The following is an 8,441-nucleotide window of genomic DNA, read 5'->3' on the forward strand; positions in this document are numbered from 1 at the left end:
GTGGAGAGGTCTGACAGAATGTGGTCCACTGGAGAAGGGAATGGCAAACCACTTCAGTATTCTTGCCTTGAGAACCACATGAACCACATGAAAAGGCAAAAAGATAGGACACTGAAAGATGAACTCCCTAGGTTGGTAGGTGCCCAATATGCTACTGGAGATCAGTGGAGAAATAACTCCAGAAAGAACGAAGGGATGGAGCCAAAGAAGAAACAACACCCAGTTGTGGATGGGAATGGTGATAGAAGCAAGGTTGAACACTGTAAAAAGCAATACTGCATAGGAACCTGGAATGTTAGGTTCATGAATCAAGGCAAATTGGAAGTGGTCAAACAGGAAATAGCAAGAGTGAATGTCAACATTCAAGGAATCAGCAAACTAAGATGGACTGTAATGGGTTAATTTAACTCAGATGACCATTATATCTACTACTGTGGGCAGGAATCCCTTAGAAGAAATGGAGTAGCCATCTGTTGGGGGCCAGAGTGAGGTACTCCGCCCGTGACAAAGGTCATGAGGAAGGAGGCTCGACATATGCAAAGGCGGGATCGAGCCTCAGGAGTCCCCCTGGAAATCCTCGAGCGTCTACCCCCATAACCAGAGCCTGCCTACTTTACTACTTTGTGCTCTTACCTACACCTCTGACTTTACGGGGGGCTGTCCCCCACCACCTCTTTCGGAGAAGGAGTTAACCTAGAGCTCCAGTCAATAAAAACTCTTGGGTGTGACAAGAGTGTTTTAACCTACAAACTCCTCTGAAGGTTCTCTAGCCTGCCTGACAGGCTCGTCCGGCCACATGTGATTGCTCACAGCCTACCAACCGTGAGAGGCACGAGATGCTGTAAACCTTCTAAAAACAGGTTCCTTAGAAAAGTTAGAAAACTATTAGTATAAGTATAATGGGCTGATTAGAAATTGTGTTGGTGAAGGGTTTTTCATTTGTTGAGCCAACGTTTGTTGCTAAGTCTCCATATCCCCTGCCCTTACACACATTAATGAATATATAGAAGGAATAAGTATTAACCTTTGATATTAATCACGTTAGACCTTAGGCTAAGTAAATTCTTTCCTTAACTAAAACCCACTACACCCTCACCCTGTAGGAATGTAACTTTATTTGGGTGGCGTCTGTTTTGAGAATAATCAGCCCTGGAGAAATAAGTGTCCTGATTGACTGACCGCTGTCACAAGGAGAGGGTCGTAAATTGTCAGCAGGCCCCCCTGGCCAGAAGATGATGTAATACCCCTAAGACCTCTGTATACATTTGTGTGAAGCACCTGACTTTAATAAAAGTCAGGACTGCTGTCCCCACGTGACTTTTGTATAACATCTTAGTGTATAAAAACAGACTCTGGAAAATAAAGAATTGGGATCAGTTTTTCGAAATACTGATCTCCCCATGTCGCTCTCTCTCTCACTCTGGTTGAGTCTCCATCTGGAGCGCAGAACCCACCATGCTTACTAATTATGCCTGGGCTTCTAAGATCCGACCGGGGAGGCCTCAGTGTCTCCTCTCCTTCGGGAGAACGGAAGGACGCCTGCGGCCTACGTAAGTGGTGCAAACTTCTTGTCTTGAAGTTTTATTGGTCTCCCGCGTAAACCAAGCCACTCAGCCTCTTTTCTCCACTGAATTTTCCTACTGAGCTATCCTTATCCTATTACTCTTTATATCTTTGATAAAATATTTAAATAAATAAATAGGTCGCCGACGCCGTCCCCGCTTCGAATACCCTGGATCAGCCGGGGCAGGACCCCGGCAGCCATCATAGTCAACAAGAGTTGCATTCCAAAATGCAGTACTTGGATGCTATCTCAAAAACGACAGAATGATCTCTGTTTGTTTCCAAGGCAAACCATTCAATATCATGGTAATCCAAGTCTATGCCCCAAGAGTAACGCTGAAGAAGCTGAAGTTGAACGGGTCTATGAAGACCTACAAGACCTTCTAGAACTAACACCCAAAAAAGATGTCCTTTTCATTTTAGGGGACTGGAATGCAAAAGTAGGAAGTCAAGAAACACCTGGAGTAAGAGGCAAACTTGGCCTTGGAGTACAGAATGAAGCAGGGCAAAGGCTAATAGAGTTCTGCCAAGAGTTTCTGTTTTAGTCCTCCATTAAAATGATATGATTTCTAATAGAAAATAAATTATTGTTACTCCAAAGTGTTTCAACTCTTACTCATGTTTATCTTCTAAACCTCAGAAACCATAATCTTGTCCAATTATGTCAGTTCAGTTCAGTAGGTCAGTCGAGTCCAACTCTTTGCAACCCCATGAATTGCAGCACACCAGGCCTCCCTGTCCATCACCAACTCCCAGAGTTCACACAAACTCACATCCATCTAGTCGGTGATGCCATCCAGCCATCTCATCCTCTGTCGTCCCCTTCTCCTCCTGCCCCTAGTCCCTCCCAGCATCAGAGTCTTTTCCAATGAGTTAAATCTTCACATGAGGTGCCAAAGTACTGGAGTTTCAGCTTCAGCATCAGTCCTTCCAATGAACACCCAGGACTGATCTCCTTTAGGATGGACTGGTTGGATGGATCTCCTTGCAGTCCAAGGGACTCTCAAGAGTCTTCTCCAACACAATCCAAAAGCATCAATTTTTCGGCGCTCAGCTTTCTTTATAACCCAACTCTCATATCCATACAAGACTACTGGAAAAACCATAGCACCTTAGCATACACACATGGTGCGTATAAAAGTTACATTTTCACTATTCTACAGACTAAACTGTGAAACAGAATTATGTCTTAAAAAAACAGTCTAAATACATGATTGAGATGTTTATTCCTGTCTTTTTCTTCTGGGAGGTGGCCCAATGGACACAGATATTTATTGGATTGGCCAGTTTTGTTCAGGTTTTTCTGTTAAGTTCTTCCAACAGATGTTTGTAAATACACTGAGGTCATCCTAACTGACCAGCAGCATTTGATTTTTGTGGGCACAGCGCTGGTGGATGGCCCTACTCTCTCAGAATTACTATATGCAGAGAGTCCACCTGCACTTATCTGCTGCCTGAGGTGCCACCGCAGGGAGCTTCCCCTCAGCTGTTCCCCCAGAAATACAACTGGGACAAGGTGACTTGTCCCAAGCTTTGTGCCTGCCTGCACCTCGGCCCTGTCAATTGCAACAAGAATTACTGTAGCATTGCCAACAACCTGGGCCTCAGTGTAGCAACATGGTGACGAGTTTTTTGAGGTGAGACAACGTGGATTCAAGCTCCCATTCAGTCACTTCCTGGGATGGGGTGATTTTTGTTCCATTCAAGTTCCTTCATCTGGGAAACGAGAAAGAACATCAGTACTTATTTTGGAGCTCAAATTCAAAAAGATAGCATGCGTAAAGCATTAAAACAAGGACTCGCACACTGTGATATAAAAGTGAATTTGAGTCCAATTTAACATGAGTTATTAACGAAAGTATTTTCGGTTGGGAGCCAAGAACACATCTCAGTTTCTCTGCAAGATCTTCGGGCTCTGAATGTGAATACAACACTGAGAAACGGCAGGACAAAATACAGTTGTAATCCATAGTCATTCCCTTCACTGTGTGCTTGTGCAACTCTACTCACTTGACTTTCAAGCACCTGATCACCGCCAACTCCCAAATTAAACATTTCATTTCACCATTTTGCCATTTCAGTTTTTTCATGGAAGTAAACCCCACCCCTAAAGAAACTCAGCTTCTTCATGTTTATGCTTCACCTACTTTGTACACGTCATGGCATTTATGAGTATATTCAGGTCACAAAAGTTTGAAAACAACCCACTGATTCATATATACCTTGGTGTAAAGATGACAGACAGCTTCTGGGAGCACCTGTTATTTACCAGGTGGGATGCTGACCAACCCATGAATCAACGAATAGCAATCTTTAACATTTACTTCTGAAGACCAGTGGGCCCTGACTGCAGGAGCTCCACAGGAATGGGGAAAACAGAGACTTCACTCTTAACAGGTGCAGATGAAGCCTCACACACCCTGAGACGAAGCTGAGATGAAGGGCAAAACACAATGGTTTGCTAGGATCCTGGATGGTGAGACCTGCCTGCTGGTCTTGAAGGATCTCTGGAGGGTGGGGGGTGGGCTGTGGCTTACTGTGGGGACACAGATCCTGAGGGCAGAACTATCAGAGAGCACTCATCTGCGTAAAGTCTCCATCGTGGCCTGACACTGGATCCACTCATAACCTGTAGGCTACAGCAATGGGGCCCCTAAGGCCAAAGGATGAAAGGGCCAGGATGCAGCCCTAAGCATCAGCAGACAGGCTGTCCAAAGGCTTCCTGTACACATGCCTTTTGATGTAACTGTACCCACAAAGGGTCAAGACCCAGTTCTAACCATCACTGTGCAGGCACAAGCCTCCAGACCAGCCTCACCCAGCAGGGTTGTTGGTAAGCCGCTCAGCTGTGTCCAACTCTTTGCTACCCCCTTGGACTGTAGTAAGGCAGGCTTCCCTGTCTTTCACCATCTCCTGGAGTTTGCTCAAACTCATATCCATTGAATCGGTGATGTCATCCAACCCTCTAGTCCTCTGTGGCCCCCTTTTCCTCCTGTCCTCAACCTTTCCCAGCATCACGGTCTTTTCCAATGAGTTGGCTCTTCACATCAGGGGGCAGACACCAAAAGCAAGAAAAGTAGAGTCCCACAGCTTGCAAACAGAGTCCACAAATACCCGTGGGAAACCACCCTGCGATCAGATGTCCTCTGGCCCTTGGATCAGAATAAGGGTGCCTGGGATATCTCCTTCAGAGGGCCACTTCTCCAAGGTCAAGAAACCTAACTATGCTACCAGATAAAAATACAAATAGTAATTTACACAAAACGAGGTGACAGAGGAATATGTTTTAGAGGGAGGAACAAGACAAAACCCCAGAAGAACTAAGTAATGTGGAGATAGACAATCTACCTGAAAGGGTTCAGAGTAATTGTAGTAAACATGATCAAAGAACTTGGGAGAAGAATGCACGACCTGAGAACTGAGAAGTATTTAACGAAGACTTAGAAAATATAACAACCAACCAAACAGAACAGAGGAATATAGTAAATGAAATTAAAAAAAAAAAAAAAGAAGAAACTAAAGTGAATCAGAACAGGCTAAATGAGGCAGAAAACACATCAGTGAGCCAGAAGAAAGAGTACTGAAAATCACCACTACTGAACAGAATAAAAAAGAACAAAAGGAGGAGATTTTAAGAGACCTCTAGGACAATAAGCCACAAATATTTGTCCTGTAGGAGTCCCAGAAGAAAACAGGAAAGATCTTCCAAGGAGAAAACAGCTGAAACCACACTAATCTGGGAAAGGAAACAGTCACCCAAGTCTAAGAAACACCAAGAGCCCATATCTAAATAAAAACTTCATAGTAAGGAGAAGACAAAAATCTGTAACAGATACATAATCACAATACACATGAAAATACCCTCAACATCCTGAGACTGTCCACTGTGTCAGGCTCCTTGAAGCACCCACTTACCAGGCTGAATTCTGGCCAATGCATGAATCATTCAATAAAGCTAATGAGGGACTTCTCCAATGGTTCAGTGGTTAAGAATCCGCCTGTCAATGCAGAGCATCACGTTTCATCCTTGGTCTGAGAAGATCCCACATGCCACAGGACAATTAACAGTGTGTGCTGAAGCTACTGAGTCCATGCTTTAGAGCCTGTGAGATGCAACTACTGAGCCCTCGCATCTAGAGGCTGTGCTCCCCAACAAGAAAAGCCAACACACACAGCAACTAGACAAACCTTGCATGTAGCAACAAAGACCCAGCACAGCCAAAAATAAAAATAAAGCAGATGAGACCTTTAAGTTCATTTGATGCAGTTTTTGTACAGTAATGGAAGTCGGTCTAGAATGCACTGCTGTGCTATTTGGATTAGTCATATGAATGTCCTGGCATAGAGTGTAGAGAGAGTAACTTTAGTTACAAATTATGACTATGTAACCCCCAAATTTTATGTTGTTTGATTCCATGGTGACAAGAAATTGTTCTAGACTATTTAAACCTGAGAGCCGAATGGTGCCTTCTTAGCTGCTGTTATAAGTACTGCAGTGAGAGAAAACTGTGTTGATGGAATAAACACCATTCATCCAGGGTTGTGACACAAGGGTTTCTATTTTATTCATGGAAACAGGAAACCTTGATACATTCAGAATGTAGTTCTTTGAATACAATAGTAGCAAATGGTAATGATAGCTGTTAAATGTGATTCATTCACATACACATAATATCCTGGTTCAGATCAAACTGATGCTCAAAATAATTGCTCTGTGTCAGGGGACGTTCAACTTTAAGGGATCCAATATGTTGCATTTTCTTCTTTAGCGTGCTGTTTCTCAAGAAGTCTGTATTCCTTACCAGTTCCTGGAAAATAGGAACGAGCAGAGCTGCATGCAGTTCTCAGGACTGAGATCATGAGAAAGGGCACCTGCTTGGATTCCTTTCAGTGACTCCCTTCAGTGACATTTTACTTAAAGGTAATTATTCAGTTATGCCCCTCTTCCTCAGTATATGGAATGCTTTCTGGCCCTTTGAAGATTGTTATTTGCTTGGCTTTGTTTTTGCTCAATTTTTTTACTGACTAAAGCTGCCTTGTATGAAGATACATAAACATGTGTTTCTGCAAAAAAAGCACCCTTGTTTTGAGATGTCCGTCACCCTGCTTCCTTCTTCGCATCCACTCCAGTCCCTGGGTCCCAGTCTACAAAGACTGTGACAAGTGGCGCCTGAACAGGGACCTGGTGAATGCCCTTGGCAAGCGGCTGGAGTCGACTGTTAGGACCTACGGAGGTCGGTAAGTGCGGGGTTATACGACAAACGGCTGGAAAGCCCCACCACTTTTCTACTTTACTTCATCATTTATTTAAGGTTCAAGGACTGTTGGTTTTGCGTCAATGGATAGAGGCTTGTCTCCAAAGAATGGTTAAATATAATCCCTGGTTCCCTGATGAAGGCAGTTTCGATTTAGAAATTTGGAGCTGGGTTAAAGAAAATGTTGAACAAGCCGCAAGACGGGGAGAAAATACTCGAATAAGTTTCTGGCCCTTGTGGGCCTTCATTTAAGCCGTGATCTTGCTATTTCAAGGCCATTCTAGCTCCCCTGATATTCGTCAACAAGCAGAATGCTCATTATATGAATATAAATTAGATGATAAGACTCTACAGAAGGCCCAATTACAGCAACATAAAATGTTTCAAAACTTTCCCACCATCCCTGCTCCGTCTGTCCCAAGTGCTCCTCCCCTTCGTCTTGTAATGGGCATAAAACCAAAGGTCCCCTCAATTAGAGGACAAAATTAATCTGATGATGATTCTTTTGATGCTCTGACACTAAATCAACAATACATTTTTGCTGACAATAAGCTTCTAACACACATTCATATTTATGAATACAGACGATCCACTCATTGTCCTTCACGACAAAGCCTTTCTGATGTACTGGCTTTGCAATCGCGAGTCTCTGAGGTCAATGATCTTCTTGCCTTTTTTGTGTTAGGAAATGTTTATGCTGAAGGACAACTAATACCGCAATAGGAACGCATTGATTTTTCTCACATGCAACAGGTGAAAATGGGTGTAACTCTATACGGCCCTCATTCACCTTATACTAAAGAACTTCTAAACGCATGCTTGAAAGTCAAAGTGAAGTTGCTCAAGCATGTCCAACCCTTTGCCACCCCATGGATTGTAGCCTTCCAGGCTCCTCTGTCCATGGGATTTTCCAGGCAATAGTATTGGAGTGGATTGCCATTTCTTTTTCCAGGGGATCTTCCCGACCCAGGGATCCAACCCGGATCTCCCGCATTGTAGACAGACGCTTTTATACCTTCAATAAAATAATTACTCAGCCATTAAAAATGAAATTCCATCAGTTGCAACAAAACGGATAGTCCTGTAAGTAAAAGGTCACTGAAGGGAGTCACTGAAGGGAATCCAAGCAGGTACCCTTTCCCATGATCTAAGTCCTAAGAACTGCGTGCAACTCTGCTCATTCCTGTTTTCGAGGAACTGATAAGGAACAGAGTCTCTGAGAAATGGCACACAAAGGAAGAAAATGCAACATATTGGATCCCTTAAAGTTGAACGTCCCCTGACAATTCCCCCTTTTTTATTTATTCATAATTGCAGGTGACTGTAGATACTTTTTGTGAAAAAGGCCCAGGCCAATTGAGTTTGTTTAGTTTGAACAATTTTAGTTGAAAGGCATCAGTATACTACAAATATAATCACCAGGATAATTATCAGTGTTATAGTCCCAGATCCATTACTATGTGTAATGCTTTGAAACCATCCAGGGTCTAACCCAGATAACTGATCAGCTAGCTGGTCAGCTAAGGTTTCCAAATTGTTGGAAGAGGATAGACTCTTAGAGAAGGTTTCAAAGATTTCCTTTTGTAATAATTGTACATTTAAGGAAGCGTTATCACATATGTT

This window comes from Bos grunniens, chromosome 18 (genome assembly GCF_055505025.1).
Source record: "Bos grunniens cultivar Pamir isolate PY7600 chromosome 18, Bosgru_T2T1.0, whole genome shotgun sequence".
In the NCBI taxonomy this organism is placed as follows: domain Eukaryota; kingdom Metazoa; phylum Chordata; class Mammalia; order Artiodactyla; family Bovidae; genus Bos; species Bos grunniens.